Raw genomic sequence first — 24694 nt, 5'->3', positions numbered from 1 at the left:
CCCCCCCCCCGCATTCTTTCTTTCTGGATAGGTACTCTGTCACAAACATTTCCCTTGAGGGCCAATGTCAAGCACAGAAAGCAATTCAGGAGTGGTAGCGGAGTCATACTTTCTGTCCTTACTGAAGTAGAGGCAGAAGTACATGCTATTGGGAACTTTCAGTGACTGGGTTCCCTTGGGAAGTCCTTAGTGACTGAGGGTCAACCTTTATAGTCCCAGGGACAAGTAGCGTCTGGACCCAGTGGAGGTGAAAACCTCCATTAACTCCATATAACTGCTCTCCCCCAGGGCAAAATCAAAGGCTAAGTTAGAATATTTGACAATGGTTAGGTTTAACAGTTTCCAGAGTTCTTTTAACAAAGAATTCTCGATGGACATGCTCAGAAAAGTAAAATTGTATAAGGAATCCTCATCTCGAATATATAAAACTAAAGTAAAAGTAAATATTCTTGAACTGTAAGCCAAGAACCATGGAAGAAGACCAAATACATTTGAGAGACATAGTTTGGTCATGAAATAACCAAATATATATTCCTTATAAATCATAATATCCCAGTCACCTTTGCAAAAATTAAATAAAGAGCCTCTGGTAAAACGAGCAAACAACAACAACAAACAAAATAAGTAATTATTCTTAGGTAGTAAACTTGAATGGAAACATCATACCATACCCACGTGTGGTCTGTGACATCCAAAGCCAATACCAATATAACGAACCCCTGTCCCAAAACATCCCAGTTACTCTTTGAAATAAAAGTAATGGAATAGGATGTTAAAATTAAAAAGATCCTTAAAGATGTTTTACAGATGAGAAACTGAGGCTTAGAGAAGTTGAATTACTTTTCTAAATATATTTCACTTCCAGCAACTCATGGCAATCCTTGTGTGTCTTGGAACTCATTACTGTTCCCTACCTCAAAAATTACTGTTTCAGAAAAGTTTGGAAAGACTGGAAAAGTTTTTACTTTATTGCTGCCCTCATGCTATTAGCAAGACAAAAGGGACATTTATTTTTAGTCCTCAAGATTCAGGTTTTACACCACTAGCTGAGAAAAAATATTATTAGTAGCCAGCAATTGGAAGCAACCCAAAATCCATCAACAGAAGAATGGACAAGCACACTGGTGTATTCATCTGATGAAATACTACTCAGCAGTGAAAATGAAGAAACTGCTAATAAACACAACAACATGAATGGATCTTATGTATATGGCGAGCAAAAGAATCTAGACCACAAAGAGTGCACATTATATTATTCCTCTTCTGTGAAGTTCTAGAACAGTTAAAACTAATCTATGGTGATATAAACCAGATTAATGGTTGTCTATTGGGAGAACTTTCACAGGTGATAAAAATGTTCTGTATCTAGTTTGGAGTTTTAATTATACGGATATATACAATTGTCAAAACTCATTAAACACCAGAGATCTGTGCAGTGTGTGCAAATGTGTGTGTGTGTGTTAAATATATATATTACAAACGATTGAATAGAACCATGCAAATATTCAGAAGAAGGTTTCAGTCATTTCACAGCATTAAATCCACCTTGATGAAAAAAACAGGAAAATCAATGTATCATTGAATAATTAAAAAAAATTTTTTTGACATTTATTTTTTTTTGAAAGACAGAAAGAGGCAGAGCATGAGTTGGGGAGGGACAGAGAGAGAGAGAGAGGGAGACACAGAATCCAAAGCAGGCTCCAGGCTCTGAGTTGTCAGCACAGAGCCGGGTGTGCGGCTCGAACCATGAACCGTGAGATCATGACCTGAGCCGAAGTCAGACACTTAAACAACTGAGCCACCCAGGTGCCCCTCATTGAGTAATTTTCTGCTTCTAATTCCTGTTCTCAACCTCTTGGCTCTCTCCATTTTATCTCCACATGTGCATTTGGAATTTCAGTGGTTTTTCAATAAAGACATTGTTTACTTCATGTGGACCAACAGATTTTTGTATATTTGCTTATTCACTCATAAGTAAAGAGTATTTTAGAATGCTTATTTTTATCCCCACCCCCAAATGTTTTTAGCTGCAGATAATAGATAACTTGACTAAAACGGCTTCAAACACTTACAAAGTTTTGTTTATTTAATTAAAAGTCTTGAGGTGAGTAGATTCGGAGGATGTTCTGGGGACCCAAGTTCTTTCCACCTTTCTGTTGTTAACAGGATGGTGGCTTTCATCCTCAAGCTTGCTGTTTCTTCTGGAGTGGGCCATATTGCTACCTGAAGCAGGGCTTCCTTAGCGAGAAAGGTGAAATCGCTTTGTGGGTGAGCAGCCATTGGCATATGCCTTAATTGTAATGCCGTATTTGAAGAAAATATAAGCCATCCCCGTCTACCATATGCAAAAGGAAAATGTTGTCAACCATGACCTCATTGTAGCTAATCCAGTGAACACTGCTATAATTATAATTACAGGGAGCATAGTTGCCGGTATGCTTCTAACCCATGAAGGCTCCCTCATGAAATTTCAGTCCAAATCACAACTCATATGCTACTTCCTGTTTGTTTTTTCTCCTCGCCAATCTTTTTCCAAAAACCGCTTGGCTGAACTTATGCATTTGTCTTCTGGATAACTTGAGAATTAGCTTGCCTCATTCTGTTTTCTTAAATTCCTGTAAGTATCTTGATAGGAATGGCATTGCACTTACAAATTAATGCTGGAAGAATTGGAAATTGCATATAGTTTTGGAAGTACTAGGTAAAAGCATTTCCCCTGCAGATTGATGAATCTACCTGTAAAGCAAGAACCTGTGGGGGGGGGGGGCGGGGTGAGGGGGAATGACAAGGATCAAGTGGTTGTAGCGTTCAAAATCAGTGGGAATGTCAAGAAGAATGGAATTATAATACATATATATCAGCAAAAGTATAGAGCCAGGAGATGACGTGGCATTAAATTTCCCACTATTTGTAGTGACTCCTTAATTGGGAGTTTCCAAAATAAAAATGGGAGTAATGAGCTAGAGCCCTGAAGGAACATTATTTGGCACTACGGGAACATTATTATGCTACTAGCACTGATCTGCTTCAATAAACTCTGTATTCAGACATCACAGGGAAGTGCATGGTAACAAAAGTGAAGTCTTGCATTATCCATAAGAGACATGTTCTTCTTTGCAGTTGATGAGCAATTCTCCGGCAGTGAGTCCCGGAGTAACTCAGCTTTGCTCAGCAGCTAAGATTTATTGGGAAAATTCAATTAGGTATTGTGGAAAATGCTTGATACATTGCCAGAAATATAGTGTGGGCTTAGCAAATGGTGGCTATTACTATAAATAGTGGCATATAATGGTAGATAGTATTAGCTTCACTTTATAAATGTGGATAACGAGGCTCAGACCCCTTGTATAGCTTTTTCGAGGTGTTCCAGACAATATACACCTCCTTGATTCCTAAATTATACTATTTCCCACTATACTTTGCTGCCTGCAGTATCTACCAGTATCTTATGCTGGGGAAGCCATTTCTCAAGCTGTTTTTGTTGAAGATGATCATATCAAGGTAATAGTTTCCCCCCAAATATGGATAGTGTGACCATATTCTCTTGGAAAAAAATGGGGCAAACCACTTGAATTTGTAAGGTTCCTAAAAATGTGGAATCTCTGGGCATGAAACTCATAACAGATGCCTCCAACCACATTTGTTCAATTTCCAGATTGTTACAGAATGATAGGTTCTTAGGCCTTCAGATGACCTAGTCCATCCCCTTTAAATGATAGAATGATGACATCTGAGCGGGTGAGTAGACATCTTGCCAGAGTTAAGCACACTGGTGGATGTAGACTAGAATCCAGGCCTCTTGATTCCTAGGCCAGTCTAGTACTTTGAATGAATATTACGGACAGAACATGTGAATTGTGCCAAGCTATGTATAAAAAACATAAATCTTAAGTAAAATTAGGAATAATTATGCACTTTATTGCATTTAAAAATTATTTAGATTTTGAATTATTTTCTGTTATTTCTTTTCATGTGTCTTCTTTAAAATTTATTTATTTTTGAAAGAGAGCATGAGTGGGGGAGGGACAGAGAGAGAGGGGGCGACAGAGGATCTGAAGTGGGCTCTACGCTGGTAGCAGTGAGCCCACGGGGCTCGAACTCACAAACTGTGAGATCATGGCCTGAGCTGAAGCCAGAAGCTCAACCGACTGAGCCTCCCGGGTGCCCTCATATGTCTTTGATATAGACATGATTTAACTTGCAAAGTCACTATCGATGCAAATAAATGAGACAATAAAGAATATTGAGAATAGGGGCGCCTGGGTGGCTCAGTCGGTTAAGCGTCCGACTTCGGCTCAGGTCACGATCTCTGGGTCCGTGAGTTCAAGCCCCGCATCGGGCTCTGTGCTGACAGCTCAGAACCTGGAGCCTGTTTCGGATTCTGTGTCTCCCTCTCTCTGACCCTCCCCCGTTCATGCTGTCTCTCTCTGTCTCAAAAATAAAAAAAAATAAAAACGTTAAAATTAAAAAAAAAAAAGAATATTGAGAATATAGTTTTTCAAGGTTAGATTGTAGTTTGTATTTTTAATATATACGAGTATTTAGTAAGTATCATTGCAAAAAAATTAAAACAATGCAGAAGGAAACAGAGCGAAGCCGTCCTGAATTCCTACTCTACTCCTCAACAATAACCACTTAGAACAGTTGGGTGGATATTTTTCCATTTTTGTAGTCCATTAATTCACACACATGAGATTTCGATATTTAATTTGGGACGTTAGCTATCTGAATCATTTCTACTTGTTTTGGCCAAAGCAGTCTGTCATGGTGAAAGCTCTGTGCCAATACAAACAGATGTATTTCATTCTTTTTAACTGCTACATGTAGACAATGGCATGACTATTCCAAAATCTATTTGGTCATTCCCTTATTGATGATCATTTAGGTTGTTTCTAATTTTTCACAATTATTGTTCACCAAAACTACTATGATTAATCTCTGTCTAAATGCTTCTTTGAAGCATCTAAATGTGTTTATGGACCGCTGAATTATCCCCCAAGATTGTTTCGCCGATCCACACAACTGTCAGTAGTATATGAGAAAGTCTGACTTCCCAAATGTGTGCTCACTCTTGACATGAGTCATCCTTAGCTTTTACCTGATGGCTAAATCATATTTCTAGCTTCTATCCATTTGAGTGTGTGGAATTCCTAGTATGCTAGTACAATATTTCTATTTCTTTATCTTTTACTTTTGCGTATTGTGCTTTTCATGTTATTTTATACAGTATCTTTATTTTTCTTGATATTAATCCATTATATGTAACAGCTATTTTCTTCCAAGTATTTGTTTTGGAGGGGAATATAGAACTTTAATTTTCCTGTGATAAAAACAGTATTCTTTTGGTTTTTTACATCTATACCTTTCCCACTTAAAAATTGTAGAAATACACATTTACCTTTAGACCTTGGTTTCTTAGGTTTAGCTTTCTTTATCCATCTCAAATTTATTGTTTTCCAATCTTTTTAAATTTAAGGATAATTAGCATGCAGTGTTATGTTAGTTTCAGGCGTACAGTGATCTGACAATTCTGTCCATTTCTTAGTGCTATCGTGATGTTTTTACCCATCCCCCCACCCACCTCCCCTCTGGCAACCACCAGTTTGTTCTCTGTGTTTAAGAGCACGCTTTCTTGTTGGTTTCTTTTATCTTTGTTCATTTGTTTTGTTTCTTAAAGTCCACATATGAGTGAACTCATATGGTATTTGTCTTTCTCTGACTGACTTCCCTTCGCGTAATACCCTATACCTCCATCCATGTCGTTGCAAATGGCAAGATTTCATTCTTTTTAATGGCTGAGTAATATTCCATTGTATATATACACCACCTCTTCCTTGTCCATTCATCAGTTGATGGACACTGAGGTTGCTTCCATATCCTGGCTATTGTAAATTATGCTGCAGTTTAAACACAGAGGACCGAGTTGTATGGAAACCAATTTGACAATAAATTTCATATTTAAAAATAATTAATTAAAAAAATAAAATGTTAAAAGTTAAAAAAATTAAATGAACATAATTAAACAAAGAATAAAAGTTTCAAATCAGAAAAATACCCAGACAGTCCAATCTGAAATTTCCAAAATAAAACACATTTCTAGTTCTAAAAAAATTTTTTTAAATAAAAATAAAAATAAATAAACACAGAGGACCTAAATATGAGACCTGAAACTATAAAATTCCTGGAAGAAATCAGAGGCAGTAATTTCTCTGACATTGGCCATAGAAACATTTTTGTAGATATGTCTCCTCAGGCAAGGGAAACAGAAGCTAAATTAAACTATTAGGGCTACACCAAAATAAAAAGCGTTTGCACAGCAAAGGAAATCATCAACAAAACAAAAAGGCAACCTACTGAATGACAGAAGATATCTGCAATTGTTATATCCAATATGGGGTTGATATCCAAGGCACAGAAAGAACCTATACAACTATACAACCTATACAACACCAAAAAACGCAAATAATCCAATTAACAATGGGCAGAGGATGTGAATAGACTTTTTTCCAAAGAAGACATGCAGATGGACAATAGACACATGATATGATGCTCGACATCACGAATCATCAGGGAAATGCAAATTAAAACCACAATGAGATATCACTTTACACCTGTCAGAATGGCCAAAATCAAAAACACAAGTATCAAGTGTTGGTGAGGATAGTGTGGAAAAAAAGAAACCTTCATACACTGTTGGTCGTAATGCAAACTGGCGCAGCCACTGTGGAAAACAGTATGCAGGTTCCTCAGAAAATTAAACATAGAATTACCCTGTGACCCAGTAATTCTGCTACCGGGTATTTTAACCCCCCCCCCCAAAAAAAAATGAAAACAGGAATTCAAAAAGATATATGTACCCCTATGTTTATTGAATTTATTCTTGGCATATATAAATGTGGAGGATTATGTGGTTTAGTTAATAAAGTTGTAGAATTGTGTTACAAAGTAATAAGCATTCAGAAAACAAGAACTCAATTGCCAAACATAAAAATAAAAAAAAACTTTTTCATTTTCCACAGTCAGAGAGTCTCTGTTCATTTATTGGGGAAATAAGTCTGTCCACATTGGGTATGAGGATTTATATGTTTGCACGTGTTTTTGCAATCTGTTTATATTCTCCATTTCCCAATTTTTGTGTTAATTTGTATTTAGCATATTTTGGCTTTTAATTGATTGTCTTTCCTGCATTTTGTTGAATTGTTAACTTCTCTGTTCATTGTTCCCCCACCAATGCATCCAGTTTCTATAGATCAAGTGAAATGTTAATGAACATAAATATATATAAATTTAATTTTACATATATTACTGTATAGTTAAATGTAAAAATTCAGAGTTAATCATTAACTATGACATCTATCTATGTATGGAAAAATCTTAGCATGCTTTCACTTTTTCCACTCCATATACCCCTCCAACACACACACACACACACACACACACACACACACACTTCTCATATTCATTTGAGATTCTTTGGACTTTTCAATCTAGACTAATATTAAATTTTGTGACATAATGCATCAGCAAATATTTAAGCAGGAGTAAAAGTTTTGCTACTGTGCTTGGCAAAATGAAAAATAAATCTCAGCCAAGGAACATATTGATCTCAAGAAAAGGTAGAGATAGAGTATATCTCTTTAACAAAGTTTCTGTGAACTGCAAACTTTCTAACTCCTTAAATGTCTAAAGCATTCTTTATCTTCACACTTGAAAAAATATTTGTGCATGCATATACACATATGTGAGTATGTAGTCATATATGTATACACACATGTGTGTATAGGTATATAAACACACATGTACAAGAATGTTCATAGCAGTAATATTCATAAAAGCCAAAAAGAAGGGGCGCCTGGATGGCTCAGTCAGTTAAGCATCCGACTTCAGCTCAGGTCACAATCTCATGGTTCGTGGGTTCAAGCCCCGTGTTGGGCTCTGTGCTCACAGCTCAGAGCCTGGAACCTGCTTCGGATTCTGTGTCTCTCTCTCTCTTTGTCCCTCCCCCACTCACACTCTGTCTCTCTCTTTCTCTCAAGAAAATAAACATTAAAAAAATTGTTTTAAGCCAAAAAGAGAAAACAACCAAAGTGCCCATCAGCTGATGACTACATGAACAAAATCTGATAACTCCATACAATGGAATATTACTTGATCATAAGTAAAAATGATGCACTGAAACATGTTCCGATGTGGATAGACCTTGAAACATTAGGCTAAGTGAAAAAAGCCAGGCACAAAAGGCCAAATATTGTAGTCCATTCACATTAAATGTCTGGAATAGGCAAATCCATTGAGAGAGAAAGTAGATCAGTGGTTTCCAGAGGATGGGGGGGGGTGTGTGGAATTGGCAGGCATCCTATTTTATTTTGTGGTGCTATAAATGTTTTGGAATTAGATACTGGTGATAGTTGCACAAAATTGTGAATATGCTAAAAATCACCGAATTGTACATTTTTATACATTTTTTTAAACGTTTATGCATTTTTGAGAGACAGAGACAGAGCATGAGCGGGGAAGGGGCAGAGAGATGGAGACACAGAATCTGAAACAGGCTCCAGGCTCTGAGCTGTCAGCACAGAGCCCGACGTGGGGCTCGAACTCACGGACTGTGAGATCATGACCTGAGCTGAAGTCGGATGCTCAACTGACTGAGCCACCCAGGTGCCCCTATACATTATTTTTTTTAATGTTTAGTTTTTTTTAGAGAGAGTGTGAGCTTGGGAGGGGCAGGGAGAGAGGGGGACAGAGGATCCGAAGTGGGCTCCGTGCTGACAGCAGTGAGCCCGATGTGGGGCTCAAACTCACAAACTGACATCATGATCTGAGCTGAAGTCAGACGCTTAACCAACTGAGCCACCCAGGTGCCCCTGAACTGTACATTTTTAAATAGTTAAAATGGTGAGTTTTATGTTAAGTGAATTTTATCTCAAAAAAATTTTTAAAAATCGCAAAATTAGCATAACATACCACATCAGTGAAATACTACAAATATTCAAGTAAAAATTTAATAATCTGGCCACTCCACCTCATCCTCCAGATTCTTTTTTTTTTTTAATTTTTTTAATGTTTGTTTATTTTTGAGAGAGAGAGCGAGAGTGCATGAGCAGGGGAGGGACAGAGAGAGAGGGAGACACAGAATGCAAGGCAGGGTCCAGGCTCTGAGCTGTCAGCACAGAGCCTGATGTGGGGCTCGAACTCACAAACCGTGAGGTTGTGACCTGGGCCAAAGTCAGACGCCTAACCGACTGAGCCACCCAGGCGCCCCTCATCCTCTGGATTCTTGAGCCTGGAAACTAATGCACACAGCCTGTTGTGAGTCCACTCACACTTTTTCATCCTGTTCGCGCAAACATAAGCATGCACAAGTGTACATGTATATGCACAAACACATAGTTGTAAAACTGGTGGGATCATACCATGTGCATTATATTCTAGCTCATGGACATCCTTCAAGTCGATCAGTATGGATCCATCTCATTCTTTTTTGACAGATACATGATATCCCCTAGTGTGTGCGTTAATCGGGGTTCTCCAGAGAAACAGACCCAGTAGGATGTGTGTGTGTGTATGTGTGTGTGTGTGTCAAGACATTTTATTATGAGGAATTGACTCAAACACTTATGGATGCTGACATGTCCCAGGGTCTGCGTTTGGCAAGCTGGAGACCCAGGAGAGCCAATAGTGTGGTTCTGGTCTATGTCCTGAGGCCCGAGCGCCAGGAGAGCTCCAGGTTCCAGTCTGAGTGGTGAGTGGTGGCAGGCTTGAGACACAGGAAGAGCCAATGTTTCAGGATGGCTCAAAGACAGGAAAGAATCTATGTCCCAGCTCAAAGCCAGTCAGGCAAGAAGAGTTCCCTCTTCCTCAGCCTTTTTCTTCTATTCAGGCCTTCAACAATTGGATGAGGTTTATCCACATTAGGAAGGGCAGTCTGCTTTAGTCAGTTTATTGACTTTAATGTTCATCTCATTCAGAAACATCCTCACAGACCTACCCAGAATATTTGAGCAAATATCTGAGGACTGTATGACCCAATCAAGTTGACAGAAAATTAACCATCACAGCATGGATATACAACTACAATTCATTTAACTGTTCACATATTATGAACGTTCCAATTCTTCCTAGGTTTTTCACTACCACAAGTTAAGTGCAGGAAACCATAAACATATGTGTGTGTGTACTAATGTGTGTGTGTGTGTGTGTGTGTGTGTGTGTGTGTGTAAAGCAAACTTTTGCTTTACTTCCATAGAAAAATTTCTAAAACTTTAGGATTGCTAAGTCAGGGATACGAACATTACAAAAAACTGAAATAGATATTGACAGATTGTTTCCAAAACTGTTGTAGTAATTCACACATCCATAAGACACTATTTTATATTTAAAGACCTAAATCGTTGTTGTTTGGCATTCTGATGAGTGAAATTAGATTTAATTTTGGGTTTCATTTGCATTTTTTAGGTTGCATTTATAGTGTCTTTTGCCATACTTTTTGCTTTTTGTTTTATGTTTTTAAATTCCTGGGGTTTTTTTCCATTATGATTTCTAAAGTCCTGTCTTCCTCAGGATGATAATTCTCTTCCACTATAAGTTTATACAAATATTCTTCCCATTTTAACACTTTTATTCTTTAAATTTAAATTCTGAATTCATCTGGAATTAATTTCTATATATGGTGTGAGGTAAAGATCTAGCCTTTTCACTCCAGATGGAAAGTCAGTTGTCCAAGCACCTTCACTAAAATAAATCCTCCGTATTCTACTAAGTTGGAATAAAACCTTGAACACATATAAAGCCTTAATATTCATTTGGTTCCATCCCCAAACTTTTCTATTTCACTGATCTGTTTGTTTATTCCTGTGTCATTTCAACATGATTTTGAGTATAGTAGCTTTATAGATATCTGATAAGGTGACTTCCTTATCCACTATTTTTTAAAGATTTATTTTTAAACAGTCTCTACACCCAACATGGGGTTCAAACTCACAACCCTGAGATCAAGAGTCGCATGCTCTACCAGCTGAACCAGCCATATACCATCCCCCCAGCCCCTATTTGTACTTCTCATAATTTGCTTGAGCAATCTTTGTCTATTATTCTTCCGTATAACTTGTAAAATATTTTTTTAAACTATTATTTATTTTTGAGAGACAGAGAGGCAGAGCACAAGCAGGGGAGGGGCAGAGAGAGAGGAAGACACAGAATCCGAAGCAGGCTCCAGGCTCTGAGTTGTCAGCACAGAGCCTGACGCGGGGCTCGAACCCATGAACTGTGAGATCATGACCTGAGCTGAAGTCGACACTTTAACCAACTGAGCCACCCAGGCGCCCCGTAAAATATTTTTTTATTTTGTTTATATAAAAAGGACGCTAATTAGAATTTCAATAATACTCATCATTAAGAGATTATTTACATTTTCATATCATATGAATACATTTTGTCTTCCCTCTCTATGTTGTTTTACATTCTTTAGTATGATTTTATAGATTTCTTCATGTAGTTTCTATATATTTCTAATTAAATGTATTACTAAACTAATTCCATATGAAAATGGTTACTGCCAACACGTAAAAGGTATTGATTATTTTTTATCTAGGCTTTTGCCAATTATTTTAAATTCATTTTGGCAATTTTATTTATTTATTCATTCCTTCCTTCATTTATTTATTTATTTTAACGTTTATTTATTATTGAGAGACAGAACATGAGCAGGGAAGGGACAGAGAGAGGGGGAGACACAGAATCCGAAGCAGGCTCCAGGCTCTGAGCTGTCAACACAGAGCCCGACACCGGGCTAAAACTCACAAACCTCGAGATCATGACTTGAACTGAAGTCGGACGCTTAACTGACTGTGCCACCCAGGCGCCCCTCATTTTGGCAATTTTAGTCTCTTGAGATTTCTGGGTATAGGAACTAACCAACTACAATGCTATATGGTTGTTGCATAAGTAGTTTCACTTTCTTAATCATAGATTTTTTTCATGTTTTAATATTTTACCATAGGACTGTATTACTTTTTAGTCGGAAATAAAAAGTATTTCACAAGAAAGCTAGTTTTAAAGTTGATTCATGCTTAAAATAAAAATCATTTGCTTTTTCAGAAAAAAAAATGACTCCAAGGGTTAACACAAGAGTTGAACTTCCAAATAGGATCTCTGGCACCAACAGGTGCCATTATTGAGTTAACGTACTGATTCTGCTTATATTATGTAGAGTCAGTGTTCCGGATTTCAGGAATGGTGCTTTTGGTCAAATAAAAATGAAGTAGATAAAAGGAACAGAACAAAGGGAAACAGATGATACAAATTCATGAAATCTAGGTCATATGAAATAGATGTAATGATCACACCTACAGGAGAACACCCTAAGTTTATATCGCCATTCGTTGCCTGATTCTTCATGATTAATAGCGTGTCATAATAGTATGACAGTAGGCATGGGGTTAGAAGTCCAGTCTGTTACTATCAAGTAGAGTCAAGTCAGCAGGTTTACTGGAGGAATGAAAAGGAGATTCAGACTTATTTTATCTCTGCATAAATGACTGAGCAGTTGGCATAAACAAGCCATTTCCCACCCCACCCCCCATTATCTAAAATCACTGGTCGCCATCATGATCATCATGCTTTCTCACACTGTAATTAAAGAAGGGAAGAAGTATTCAGTTTATATTTGAGAATATTATGAAGAAAAGCCTTTGTAGCTTTGAATTTAATGGGTTTACTTTAAATATATAGTCTCGGGGCTCCTGGGTGGCTCGGTGGGTTGGGCATCCACCTCTTGTTTTCGGCTCAGGTCATGATCCCAGGGTCGTGGGATTGAGCCCCAACTTGGGCTCTGCACTGACCATGGAGCTTGCTTGAGATTCTCTCTGTCTCCCTCCCTCTGCCCTTCTTCCCCACTCACGTGGGCTCTCTAGCTTTCTCTCTGTAAAATAAAATATATACATATTTATGTTATTTAAGTAATTCTGGGGAAACCAGACATACAAAACAAAAAATGCTAACAAAAGAATAACTCCAGCTCACCTATAAGCAAATGTTGGCTATTATTTTTTTTTATTTTTAAAGTATAATTGACATGCAATGTTATATTAGTTTCAGGTGTACAACATAGAGATTTGGCAATTCTGTATATCACTCAGTGCTCATCACAATAAGTATAGTATCTATTACCAGTGTGACTTTATTACAATATTATTAACTATATTTCCTTTGCTGTGCTTTTCATCTCCATGACTTACTTATTTTATAACTGAAATTTGCATCTCTTAATCCCCTTCATCCATTTTGCCCATCCCCCCACTTGCCTCCCCTCTGGTAACCACCAATTTGTTCTCTGTAGTTGAGAGTCTGTTTTGTTGTTTGTTTATTCATGTGTTTTGTTTTTTTAGATTCCAGCCACACAGAAAAAGACAGTGCCTACTCTTTTTGTGAACTGAAAGATATCTGAGACAATAATTCCTAATATACAGAATCCTATCTCCGTTACCTTTGCCCTACTCAATTCCCTGAGAATAGACAGTCACAACTTTCAAAATGCCTTCTACCACAATGAGTTCGTGGTTTGAATATTACAGATCTTCAGCAGTAGATTTATAGTAGTCTGATGTTATTCAGTATTATGACTGATTGTGACAAGCCCCTCAAGAAGACATCCACACACTAATAACCAGAAATATTAGTTTGGCCTTCATATCTATCCACGAGGCAAGGACTATCACAACCATCGGCTGAAACAGATAACAGATATACCACAGGATCATCAGGCCACAGCTCCCACTTGGGTCTTGGTCCTGCTTACACTTGGGAATTCCTGGATACATGAATCATTATGAATTCTACCAGGATAGTTCCTAAGTATCGTCAGGACAACAGTCTATACCTTTGGCAACCAAAGTTGGGACAATTATGGGACAGCTATTTTTATGGTATTGACATCTTTCTCGGCTGTGACATAGTTTTTGCCACCTGCACATTCTATTTTCATTGCTGCCATCCACTACGTGACACTTCTGTGAGTTGAAATTCCAATGGTCTTCATTCCCCAAGCATCCTACACTAACTTGGCCTCCTGGGCCGAGCAACTCCAAACATCCTTGAGACCCTTCACAAGAGCTGCAATTAATTTTAAGAACTTTTTTGCATCTTAACATCTCTTATGACTATTTAAAAGCTCGTAATTGCCCAGAAAGTCAAGTGTAACCTAGCAGAAAAATCTATAAGCAAGGCCACCATAATCTCACACACAGGAAACTGAGACGTAGAGATGTCCAAGGAGAGATCGTACAAGATTTCACAGGGAGGCACCATCTTGGCAGAATCCCAAAGTCTGGAGTCTGCTCCTCGTATTTACAGATCTAAGCAAATTAATTTGTCAGTCTGCTCTGTGCTGATCAGGGTCTCAGGGACAGACTACAATACAACTAAGCAGACTTATAAGAAGCTGGTGTATAAACTGAATTCAAATAACTTCATTGCTAAAGGATTACCCATAAACTAGAGTGACCACATAATTTATTGTCTAAACTGTGACACTTTTAAGATCGAAAAGGAGAACTATTCAACAATTAGGCTGGGACAAGAGGTATAAACTGTGGCTGTTCAGGACAAAACAGGACATATGGTCACTTTATCCATAACTCAAACACTCATCTCCGTGGTCCAGTGCATCTCCTACTTTGTGTCAAGGTCTCTGGGAAACCAAAATAATAATTTAAAAGTTGTGTGATCAGCATGAACTTAGAGCCAAGGGGGTTAGATAGTTCCAGCCATGGATAAATCTATTGTAGTGAGGCAGGCAGACATGCATAGTGCATCAGAATCTATTTGTTGGTTATAATATAAACATATTTTACTTTTTTCATGTTTATTTATTTTTGAGAGAGAGACAGAGAGAGAGGGAGAGTGCAAGCAGGGGAGGGACAGAGAGAGAGGGAGACAGAATCCAAAGAGGCTCTTATTTGTCAGCGTGGCATGAACCCACAAACCATGAGATTGTGACCTGAGCTGAAGTCAAATGCTCAATGGACTGAGTCACCCAGGCACCCCAATTTGTTGACTGTAATATAAACATGTCCCTCCAGTCCAGAGTGTCTCTCCCTTTGGACATCTCTCTTTCTCTTTCTCTCTCTCTCTCTCTTTAATGCCTCCTGTCTAGGTCCACTTTCCCCCATCTATTCAGATAGGATACAGTGTAGTTGGTTAGAATTCAACTTTCTGAGTTGCAAAAAACACTCCAGTCTTGCCCCCCATGAAGAGATGCCCCGGTCATCTGGACTTGAGTGTTTTTCCAAATCTTCCCAGCCACGTCCACATCAACCATATCTTAATTAATGTCAACAGGTGTTTAATCTCATTAATTATTAGAAATAAAATTACCTTCTGAGAATGAGAGCAGGGAGAAGCAAATCCAAAACAATATTTCTCTGCACTGATTTGTACAAGATTATATTAAAGCCATATGTAATTTATAGCTAAAATAAAAGGTATTAAATGAGATCAAAGGGTTTGTTATGGCAATCAATGCAAGCTACAGTAATTACCAACAAATTTAGTACAAGCCTGGTTGGTGATAAGTAAAGAAGATGTATGACAAATGGTTAAACAACTGAACCTATAATTGGAAGAAGGAAAGCTTGGCATCTGTAAGATGTAGATGGGAACAGCAGGCTTAATCAGAACTTAGCTTAGATACCAACAGCGAGCAACCTATAAGCATGTGCTTATAAATGCATTAGCCAAGTAGTCAAGGCCAAATCAAATGCTTTTTAGAAAATAACACATGGAAGACATTTGGGGAGAGCATCATAATAACAGAGGAACAAATCTTGTCCAAGAAACATGGGGAACATTAAGAATGCAAGGGGCGCCTGGGTGGCTCAGTCGGTTGAGTGTTTGACTTCAGTTCAGGTCATGATCTCATGGTTTGTGAGTTTGAGCCCGTGGTGAGATCTGTGCGGACAGCTCAGAGCCTGGAGCCTGTTTCAGGTTCTGTGTCTCCCTGTCTCTCTGCCCCTCCCCCACTCATGCTCTGTCTCTCAGAAATAAATAAAAATGAAAAAAAAAAGAATGCAATGGGATGTGCTGGTTAGTAGAAAATTTTGCAAATGCATTCAGATGCAAGAAAATTAGAAATTGTTTTCTTGGTCAGAGACACTGAAGCTCACAAAGAAAGTAGAATGACTGATGTCAGTAATCAGAGAGTTTGGACATACACTGACTGTGCTTTATCCAAATAAATCATCTTTTGAAGCCCGTTTGGGAAGGCAGTGTTTCTATGCCACTGAATCCTGAGTCTAAAATGAATACCAATGAGTGTTTGCAACCATAAAGACTGAAAGGGGGATTAAACAGGACTGTAAGGGCAACAGTTAAAACTCCAGAGCCAGGGAGAAGTAAACTCAAATCAATGAATGATCAAATTTTACACATATGATGAGAAATAAGAAGTGAAATTGACAAAGAGGGCTTCGGAAGAATCTAAACATTCATACTCCTACTCTGAAACCACTGACACTAAGAGATGATGAAGCAAAAGCCTTCATCCGTGCCTGCATTCCTTGATCTTTGTCCCCCTTTTTGTCTTATAATCCGTCCATTCAGAAGAGATGGCTCAGTGCCTTTCCTTCCTTTTGTTCTGGAGCAGTGAAACTCCTAGCCTGGCCTTCATGCAGCACAAGAAGCATTTTCTCAACCTCGTGGAAGAAAATACAATCATCCTAGCCTGTTGTAATAAAAAATAGGATTGAGTTATGATGCAGTAATAAGCAATCCTCGAGTTTCAGTAGATTAACACATGAAGTTTATTTCTTCAACACATAAAGTCTGTTGTAGGTCAGGTGACCCACCAGTGCAACTGTCTTTCATGAGATGACCCAGCAATGCAGGGTGCTTCAATCTTCCAGCTCTGCCATTTCCATGTACCACTCCAGGCTCATCATTGAAAGGGAAGGTTGAACAGAGGTATTTCACTGCAGTCCAGAAGAGACAACTTATTACTTCTTTTTTCCTCCAAGTTTCCATTTACATTCCAGTTAGTTAAGGGGTGTCTCAGTGGCCCCGTCAGTTTAAGCATCCGACTCTTGATTTCAGCTCAGGTCATGATATCCCAGTCATGGGATCAAGCCCCTAGTCAGGCTCTGCACTGGGCATGGAGCCTGCTCAAGATTATCTCTCTCTTCCTCTACACTCACACTTTCTCTATCTCTAAAATAATAAAAATTAAAGGGGCACCTGGGTGGCTCAGTCAGTTAAGTGTCTGACTCTTGATTTTGGCTCAGGTAGTAATCTCACGGTTCGTGAGTTCAAGCCCCACATAAGGCTGCGTGCTGACAGTGTGGATTCTGCTTGGGATTCTCTCTCTCTCTCTCTCTCTCTCTCTCTCTTTCTCTCTCTCCCCTTCTCCCCCTCTGAAAGTAAATAGACTTAAGATTAAAGTAATAAATTCCAGTTAGTTAACATACAGTGTAATGTTAGTTTCAGGTGTATAATATGTGATTCCACACTTATATATGACATCTGGTGCTCATCACCGCAAGGGCACTCCTTAATCCCCATCACCTATTTAACCCCTCTTCTCACCCACCTCCCCTCTGATAGCCATCAGTTTGTTCTCTGTAGTTAAGAGTCTGTTTCTTGGGTTTCCTCTTTTTTTCTTCCCCCTATATTTGTTTTGTTTCTTAAATTCCACACATGAGTGAAACCATATGGTATTTTTCTTTCTCTGACTTACTTTCAGTAGCATAATACTCTTTAGCTCCATTCATGTTGTTGCAAATGGCAAGATTTCATTCTTTTTTATAGCTGAGTAATATTCCATTGTATATATATGTATACATATGTATATATTCCATTGTATGTATTGTGGTATCATACAGAATAGTTTCACTGCCCTAAAAAAATTCTGTGTTCTATTTATCCACCTCACTACCTCACCTCCCCCCTGCCCGCCCCAACCTCTCCTGTCCCCAGGCAACCCGCTGATCTTTTTACTGTCTCCATACTAATATTCCATTGTATATATATATGTATACATATGTATGTATTCCATTGTATGTATATGTGTGTATATTTTTGTGTCCATGGATATTTGGACTCTTTCCATAATTTGGCTGTTGTTGATAGTGCTTTCACAAACATTGGGGTACATGTGCTTCTTCGAATCAATACTTTTGTATCTTTTGAATAAATACCTAGTAGTGCATTTACTAGGTCGTAGGATAGTTCTATTTTTAACTTTTTGAGGAATCTCCATGCTGTTTTCCAGTGTGGCTGCACCAGTTTGCATTCCCACCAGCAGTGTAAGAGGGTTCCCCTTTCTCTGCATCCTTGCCAACACGTGTTGTTAATTTTAGCCATTCTGACAGGTGCGAGGTCATCTCTCATTATGGTTTTGATTTATATGTCCGTGATGATGAGTGATGTTGAGCATCTTCTCATGTGTCTGTTGGCCATCTGGATGTCTTTTTTGGAAAATTGTCTATTCATGTCTTCTGCCCATTTTTTAACTGGATTATTTGTTTTTTGGGTGTTGAGTTTTATTTTGTTTTAATATATCAAAGATTTTATTCATCTTGGGTTCCTTCTGTTTAGATAAAATGACCTTTGTAGGATTTGATGAGAGATAAAGCATACTTGTATATATTTCTCTGCATCTTTTGCTTTATCCAGGTTTACTTTTGAATGTAACAGGGAATTATTTTTCTCTCCCTTGCAACCCAGTGTTTGGATATCAGCATAGTGTTAACTGCATTTATTTTCTTTCTTTTTAACATGTGTGGCTTCATTCTCTTTAGGTTTGGCCTTTCAGTCTTTTTCCTACATCTGACTATTGCAAGGTAAATGCTGGAGTGTATATGCATATTTGATAGAGGAGTATTACAATTTCAGGCTGACTTTCATCTCTATGTCTCCTGTAAGAATTTATGAGTTCTATCAAGTAACAATAGTACTCTACTTTGTTTCGTCTTTTAGCTTGCAATGCCTGCCCTTAACTGTCCTTTGTTTTCCAATCATACATCAGATCCTACTATACTAATCTTCTTTTTTTTTTTTTTTGACATCCGAGTTAGTTAGCATATCGGGCAACAATGATTTCAGGAGTAGATTCCTTAATGCCCCTTACCCATTTAGCCCATCCCCCCTCCCACAACCCCTCTAGTAACCCTGTTTGTTCTCCATATTTAAGAGTCTCTTATGTTTTGTCTCCTTCCCTGTTTTTATATTATTTTTGCTTCCCTTCCCTATGTTGTCTGTTTGGTATCTTAAATTCCTCATATGAGTGAAGTCATATGGTATTTGTATTTCTCTAGCTCACAAATTTCGCTTAGCATAATACCCTCTAGTTCCATCCACATAGTTGCAAATGCAAGATTTCATTCTTTTTGATTGCCAAGTAATACTCCATTATATATATATATATATATATATATATATATGTATATATATATATATATATATATATATATATACACCACAGCTTCTTTATCCATGCATCCATTGATGGATATGTGAGCTCTTTCCATAATTTGGCTTTTGTCAATAGCGCTGCTATAAACATTGGGGTGCATGTGCCCCTTTGGAACGGCAAACCTGTATCCCTTGGATAAATACCTAGCAGTGCAATTGCTGGGTCATAAGGTAGTTCTATTTTTAATTTTTTTTGGGAACCTCCATACTGTTTTCCAGAGTGGCTGCACCAGTTTGCATTCCCAATGCACATGCACCAGCAGTGCAAAAGAGATCCTCTTCCTCTGCATCCTCCCCAACATCTGTTGTTGCCTGGGTTGTTCATGTTAGCCATTCTGACAGGTGGGAGGTGGTATCTTGACGTGGTCTTGATTTGTATTTCCCTGATGATGAGTGATGTTGAGCATTTTTTCATATGTTGGTTGGCCATCTGAATGTCTTCTTTGGAGAAGTGTCTATTCATGTCTTTTCCCCTTTTCTTCACTGGATTATTTGTTTTTTGGGTGTTGCATTTGATAAGTTCTTTATAGATTTTGGATACTAACTCTTTATCTGATATGTCCTTTGCAATATCTTCTCTCATTCTGTCGGGTGCCTTTTAGTTTTACTGATTGTTTCCTTTGCTGTGAAGAAGCTTTTTATTTTGATGAGGTCCCAATAGTTTATTTTTGCTTTGGTTTCCCTTGCCTCCAGAGACGTGTTGAGTAAGAAGTTGTTGCAGCCAAGGTCAAAGAGGTATTTGCCTGCTTTCTCCTCGAAGATTTTGATGGCTTCCTGTCTTACATTTAGGTCTTTCATCCATTTTGAGTTTATTTTTGGGTATGGTATAAGAAAGTGGCCCAGGTTCATTTTTCTGCATGTTGCTGTCCAGTTTTCCCAGCACCACTTTATTTACTGGTTATGGGTTTGAAGAGACTGTCTTTATTCCGTTGGAATAAAGTGTGTCTGTCCATTTCTGGGTTCTGTATTCTATTCCATTGATCTGAGTGTCTGTTTTTGTGCCAGTACCATACTGTCTTGATGATTACAGCTTTGTAATACATCTTGAAGTCTGGGATTGTGATGCCTCCAGCTTTGGCTTTCTTTTTCAGGATTGCTTTGGCTATTTGGGGCCTTTTCTGGTTCCATAAAAATTTTAGGATTGTTTTTTCTAGCTATGTGAAGAATGCTGGTGTTATTTTGATAGGGATTGCATTGAATATCTAGATGCTTTGGGTAGTATTGACATTTTAACCATATTTGTTCTTCTAATCCAAGAGCATGGAGTATTTTTCCTTTTTGTGTGTCTTTAATTTCTTTCATAAGCTTTCTATAGTTTTCAGTGTATAGATTTTTTACCTCTTTGGTTGGATTTATTCCTAGGTATTTTATGGTTTTTGGTGCAATTGTAAATGGGATCAATTCCTTGATTTCTCTTTCTGTTGCTTCATTGTTGGTGTATAGGAATGCAACCGATTTCTGTGCATTGATTTTATATCCTGCGACTTTGCTGAATTCATGGATCAGTTCTGGCAGTTTTTTGGTGGAATCTTTTGGGTTTTCCACAGAGTATCATGTCATCTGCAAAGAGTGAAAGTTTGACTTCCTTCTGGCCAATTTGGATGTCTTTTATTCCTTTATGTTGTCTGATTGCTGAGGCTAAGACTTCCAATGCTATGTTGAATAACAATGGTGAGAGTGGACATCCCTGTCTTGTTCCTGACCTTAGGGGAAGCTCTCAGTTTTTCCCCATGGAGGATGGTATTAGTGTTGGGTCTTTCATATAAGGCTTTTATGATCTCGAGGTATGATCCTTCTATCCCTGCTTTCTTTCCCTACTTTCTTGTGGGTTTTACCAAGAAAGGAAGCTGTATTTTGTCAAATGGCTTTCTCTGCATCTATTGAGAGGATCGTATGGTTCTTGTACTTTCTTTTATTTATGTGATGAATCACATTTATTGTTTTCCAGAGATTGAACCAGCCCTGCATCCCAAGTATAAATCCCACTTGGTCATGGTGAATAATATTTTTAATGTATTGTTGGATCCAGTTGGCTAATATCTTGTTGAGGATGTTTGCAACCATGTTCATCAGGGAAATTGGTCTATAATTCCCATTTTAGTGCGGTCTGTGTCTGGTTTTGGAATCAAGGTAATGCTGGCTTCATAGAAAGAGTTTGGAAGTTTTCCTTCCATTTCTAGTTTTTGGAGCAGCTTCAAGAAAATAGGTGTTAACTCTTCCTTACATGTTTGGTAGAATTCCCCTGGAAAGCCGTCCGGCCCTGGTCTCTTGTTTTTTGGGAGATTTTTGATTACTAATTCGATTTCTTTACTGGTTATGGGTCAAATTTCCTATGTCTTCATTTTTCAGTTTTGGTAGTTTATATGTTTCTAGGAATTTGTCCATTTCTTCCAGATTGCCCATTTTATTGACATATAATTGCTCATAATATTCTCTTATTATTGTTTGTATTTCTGCTGTGTTGGTGGTGATCTCTCCTCTTTAATTTTTGATTTTATTTATTTGGGTCCTTTCCTTTTTCTTTCTGATTAAACTGGCTAGGGGGTTATCAATTTTGTTAATTCTTTCAAACAACCAGCTTCTGGTTTCGTTGATCTGTTCTACTGTTTTTTGTTTTGTTTTGATAGCATTGACTTCTGCTCTAATCTCTATTATTTCCTGTCTTCTGCTGGTTTGGGGTTTTATTTGCTGTTCTTTTCCCAGCTTTTTAGGGTGTAAGGTTAGGTTGTATATCTGAGCCCTTTCTTCCTTCTTTTGGAAGTCCTGGATTGCTATATACTTTCCTCTTATGACCACCTTTGCTGTATCCCAGAGGTTTGGGGCTGTGTTGTTATCATTTTCATTGGCTTCCATGTACTTTTTAATTTCCTCTTTAACTTCTGGGTTAGCCCATTCATTCTTTAGTAGGATGTGCTTTAGTCTCCAAGTATTTGTTATCTTTCCATGTTTTTTCTTATGGTTGATTTCGAGTTTCATAGTGTTGTGGTCTAACAATTTGCACATTATGATTTTGGTCTTTCTGTACTTGTTGAGGGCTGATTTGTGTCCCAGTATGTGATCTATTCTGGGGAATGTTCCTTGTGCACTGGAGAAGAATGTGTATTCTGCTGCTTTAGGATGAAATGTTCTGAATATAACTGTTAAGTCCATCTGGTCCAGTGCGTCATTCAAAGCCATTGTTTCCTTATTGATTTTTTTGATTAGATGATCTGTCCATTGCTGTGAGTGTGGTGTTGAAATCCCCTACTATTAGGGTCTTATTATCAATGAGTTTCTTTATGTTTGTGCTAAATTCATTTATGTATTTGGGTGTTTTCAAGTTTGGAGCATAAATGTTTATAATTGTTAGGTCTTCTTGGTCGATAGACTCCTTAATTATGATATAATGCCCTTCTTCATCTCTTGTTACAGTCTTTATTTTAAAGTCTAGATTGTCTGATAGAAGTATGGTTACTCTGGCTTTCTTTTGGTGACCATTAGCATGATAGATGGTTCTCCATCCCCTTACTTTCAATCTGAAGGTATCTTTAGGTCTAAAATGGGTCTCTTGTAAACAGCGTATGGATGGATCTTTTTTATCCGTTCTGTTACCCTATGTCTTTTGATTGGGGCATTTAGTCCATTGATGTTTAGAGTGAGGACTGAGAGATATGAATTTATTGCCATTATGTTGCCTGCGGAGTCGGAGTTTCTGGTGGTGCTCTCTGGTGCTTTCTAGTCTTTGTTGCTTTTGGTCTTTTTTTTTTTTTTTTTTGTCTTTTCTTCCCTCAGAGAGTTCCCCTTAAAATTTCTTGCAGGCCTGGTTTAGTGATCTCAAACTCCTTTAATCTTTGTCTGAGAAAATTTTTATCTCTCCTTCTATTTTGAATGTCAGCCTTGCCAGATAAAGAATTCTTGGCTGCATATTTTTCCAATTCAGCATCTTGAATATATTCTGCCACTGCTTTCTGGCCTGCAACTTTCTGTGGATAGGTGTGCTGCTAACCTGATCTGTCAACCCTTGTAGGTTAAGGACTTTTTTTTTCCTTGCTTCTTTCATGATTCTTTCCTTGCTTGACTGTTTTGTGAATTTGACTATGATATGCCTTGTTGATGGTCGGTTTTTATTGAATCTAATCGGAGTCATCTCTGCTTCCTCGATTTTGATGTCTGTGTTTTTCCCCAAGTTAGGAAAATTTTCTGCTATGATTTGCTCACATAAACCTTCTACCCCTTTTTTCTCTCTCTTCATCTCCTGGGACTCTTATGATTCTGATGTTATTCCTTTTTAATGAGTCACTGATTTCTCTAATTCTTAAATCGTGCTCTTTTGCTTTAGTCTCCCTTTTTTATGCTTCATTGTTCCCCATAAGTTTGTCCTCTGTATTGTTGATTCGCTGCTCTGCTTTATGCAGCCTTTCCCCCGTGCCATCCATTCAAGATTGCAGCTTAGCTATAGCATTTTTTTTCATCCTGACTAGTTTTTACTTCATTTATCTCTGCAGAAAGGGATTCTAATCTATTTTCAACCCCAGGTTGTATTCTTATTACCGTGATTCTAAATTCTGGTTCAGACATCTTACTTCTATCTGTGTAGATTAAGTCCCCAGCTTTCTTTTCTTCCTGTTCTTTCTTTTGGCGTGAATTCCTTCATTTCATCATTTTGAAGGAAGAAAAGGAATTAATAGGGAAAAAAATGTTTAAATTTAAAACAACATAAAAAATCAAATAAAGGATGATAGATTCTAGGTGTATTGTTGAATGGAGCTTGATAGATTAGAGAAAAAAGGGAAAGATACAAAAAGAAAAAAAAAGGAAAAAGTTTCAACATTTGGAAAAATGAATACAATAAAACATAATAAAATGAAATGATGGAAGTAAAATAGAACTTAAAAAATTTACAAAAATTCAAAAAATATAGTAGTAAAAATGAAAGAAAAATATTTTTAATAAAAATAGAAAATTAAAACTTTTTTCTTTCTATATTCAGGAAAAGAAAAAGAAAAAATTGAATAGATGGACCAGTAAACAGACTGAAATACGATTGAAATTACATTGGTTTCCCCTAGAAGTCAAACTATGAAGTACCTTATAGTACATAAACTAAGCAGGTGGAGAGACTTCTGATGTTTGTCAAGAGCACAGTTGACCCAGTTGGGCGGGGTTTAGTGTAGTGGCTCTGTTCTCCATTAGATGGCGCTGCTTAGCTTACTGGGGTGGATTGTTGTGGCTCTTGTAGAAGTGTATGCGC

Source organism: Lynx rufus, unplaced genomic scaffold (genome assembly GCF_022079265.1).
Source record: "Lynx rufus isolate CCGP_SWC_20201006 ecotype Redwood Valley unplaced genomic scaffold, mLynRuf1.p SCAF_14, whole genome shotgun sequence".
Classification (NCBI taxonomy): domain Eukaryota; kingdom Metazoa; phylum Chordata; class Mammalia; order Carnivora; family Felidae; genus Lynx; species Lynx rufus.
Note: the sequence above shows the minus strand (reverse complement) of the source record.